Raw genomic sequence first — 3,493 nt, forward strand, 5'->3', positions numbered from 1 at the left:
GCAACATTGCCCTGAAGTTCTACAAGAGAGCAATATAGATATTGAAAGGATCCATAGATCACTCTCTACACTAGACCCTGAAAAGACAACCCCCAGGAATATAATAGCCAAATTCAAGAGCTTCCATGTAAAAGAAAAAATTTACAAGAAGCCAGACAGAGACAAAATCAGATATCAAAGAGCACCAATCAGGATCACACAGGATCTGGAAGCCTCCATACTTAAAGACCACAAGGCTTGGAATATGATATTCAGAAAGGCAAGAGAACTGGGTCTACAACCAAGGATCAACTACCCATCAAAACTGACTATATACTTCCAGGGGATAGTATGGGCCTTCAACAAGATAGAAGATTTCCAAGTGTTCGCACAGAAAAGACCAGGACTAAATGGAAAGTTCGCTATCCAACCACAAAAATCAAGGGAAACATGAAAATGTCATTAAGAAACAGAGGGGAAAGAAAGAAAACCCTTATTTTTTTTTTAAATTTGCCTCTTTAAGGGCTTCAATAAGATCTAATTATTTGTATTCCTACATGGAGAAATGTTATGTATAATTCTCTCTAGTGAACTCTATTCACTGTTATAGTTTTCACTATTATAGTGATTAGAAGAATTATTCATAGGGAGAGGTAGGAGTACTATATGGTTGAAGATGATATGAGGGGTGGGAAAGAGGGGGGTTAATAGTAGAGGACACCAAGAGAAACTTGAATGAATAAGAAAAATAGGATATTCTATGACATACAAAGAGGGCATGGGAAGGGTAGGGGATGAATACTATTATAAGAAGGAGAGGAAGAGAGCATTAAGAGGTAATATTTAAATCTTACCCTAAGGGGAATTAACCCTGAGAGGGAAGGGTAGCTATATCCATTGGGATATAGAACTCTATCTAACCCTACTGAGAAATTCAGAAGGGATAAACCAAGAGAAGCAGGGGAGTGGGGAGGTCAAAAAAGGGAGGGGAGAAGAAGGAGGAGGGAATTTATTAGGCCTTAAAAATAAAAAAGAAAGGAATAACAAGGGAAGGGGTAGAAAGGGAAGTAAATCAAGGGAGGGGACAAGGGTAACTAATTGGAAATTAAATAATATGATTCTCCAAAACCAGTTACTCAAAGAAGAAATCATAGAAACAATCAACAATTTAATTGAAGAGAATGACAATGATGAGACATCCTACCAAACTCTGTGGGATGCAGCTAAGGCAGTACTCAGTGGGAAATTTATATCCTTGAGTGCATATATTAATAAATTAGGGAGGGCAGAGATTAATGATTTGGGCATGCAACTTAAAAAATTAGAAAGCAAGGAAATTAAAAATCTCCAGATGAAAACTAAATTAGAAATACTAAAAATCAAGGGAGAAATTAATAAAAATGAAAATAAAAGAACTATTGAATTAATAAATAAGACTAGCTGGTATTTTGAGAAAACAGATAAAATAGACAAAGTACTGGTCAATCTAATAAAAAAAAAGGAAAGAAAAAAAACCAAATTGACAGTATCAAAGATGAAAAGGGAGACCTCACCTCCAATGAAGAGGAAATTAAGGCAATCATTAAAAACTATTTTGCCCAATTATATGGCAATAAATATAGCAATCTAGGTGATATGGATGAATATTTACAAAAATATAAGCTGTCTAGATTAATAGCAGAAGAAAGAGAATACATAAATAATCCCATATTAGAAAAAGAAATTGAAGAAGCCATAAAAGAACTTCCTAAGAGATCATAGATAAACAGACTTGTACAAAAATATTTATAGCTGCACTTTTTGTGGTGGCAAAAAACTGGAAAATGAGGGCATGCCCTTCAATTGGGGAATGGCTTACCAAATTGTGGTATTTGCTGGTGATGGAATACTATTGTGCTCAAAGGAATAATAAACTGTAGGAATTCCATGTGAACTGGAAAGACCTCCAGGAATTGATGCAGAGTGAAAGGAGCAGAGCCAGAAGAACATTGTACACAAAGACCAATACAATGTGGTAAAATAGAATGTAATGGACTTCTGAACTAGCAGCAATGCAATGACCCAGGACAGTTCTGAGGGACTTATAGAAAAGAAAGCTACCCACATTTAGAGGAAGAACTACAGGAGTGGAAACACAGAAGAAAAGCAACTGCTTGAACACATGGGTTGAGTTAGCATGATTGGGGATGTGGACTTGAAACTACACAACTGTCAACAATATGGAAATAGGTCTTGATCAATGACACTTGTTAAAAGCAGTGGAAATGCGCATAGGCTATGGGGGGGTGAGGGGATGTGGGGGGGGTGAAGGGGAAAGTAAGAGCATGAATCATGTAACCAAGTTGACTTTTCTAAAAAATAAAAATTATTAAAGAAAAAAGATAAAATTTTCTCCCAAAAAGCATAAATGGAAGATTCAAGAGAAACATAAAAGTGAAACATGAAAGATATGAATTATAAGGGATATAAATAGGTTGCATTTTTACCTTTCTATGGAATAATAACATATCTTCCAATAACTTTATCATTTTTAAGGCAGTTACAAGGATTATACATAGAAAGACCACGTGAAAGTGAATTGATTATGTCAAGATGATGTAATAAAATTGGTCAAGGAAGAGAGACTTTTTAAGGAAAGGGAAAAAGGAGAGAAAATGGATTATCTTATAAAAATTATCTTGTATAAATAAGGTACCCAAGGAAGAGCTTTTATAGTATTGGGGAAAATGGTGTGTTGTGTCGAGAGAAGAAGTGGGCAACACTTGAACCTCACATCTAAATTGGATCAAAGGGTGAATAATATGTGATATGATGTGATATATGGTATAATATAATATATTCTCAACTGATAATTGAACTCTATCTTACCCAAAAGGGAATTAGGAGATAAGTGGATAAGAGGAAAAGGGAGAAGTAATAAAAGAGAGGACACATAAAGGAAATCAGTAGTCAGATTTTAGAGGAATAATAGGATAAAAAGAGAAAAACAAGAAGAAAATGAGATGGAGGGAAATGCAGTTAGTAATCATAACTGTGAATGTCAATGTTATGAACTCATCCATAAAATATAAATAAATAGTATAATGGATTAGAAAATAGAATCCAAAAATATGTTGTTCACAAGAAACATTCCTTAAGCAGACCAGGGCTAAAAGAAGGTGGCAGAGCAGACTATTATGCTTCAGGTGAAGTAAAAAAGGTGGGAGTAGCAATCATAATCTCAGATAAAGCAAAAGCAAAAATAGACCTAATTCAGAGGAATAAGCACAGTTGTTAAAAGGAAATTTAGAAAATGAATAATGCCAATACTAAAGATAGATGCATCAAATGTATAGCATCAAAATTCTTCAAGGAAAAGTTAAAGTATAGGAGAGAATAAACAGTAAAATTATATTAGTTTTACCTTCAGCCTTGTTCTCACAGAGCTAGATAAATCCAACCATAAAACATACAGAAAAAATATGTCAAGGAGATGAATAGAATGTTAGGAAAGTTATATATGACAGAATTCTGG

This window comes from Gracilinanus agilis, chromosome 6 (assembly GCF_016433145.1).
Source record: "Gracilinanus agilis isolate LMUSP501 chromosome 6, AgileGrace, whole genome shotgun sequence".
Lineage (NCBI taxonomy): Eukaryota > Metazoa > Chordata > Mammalia > Didelphimorphia > Didelphidae > Gracilinanus > Gracilinanus agilis.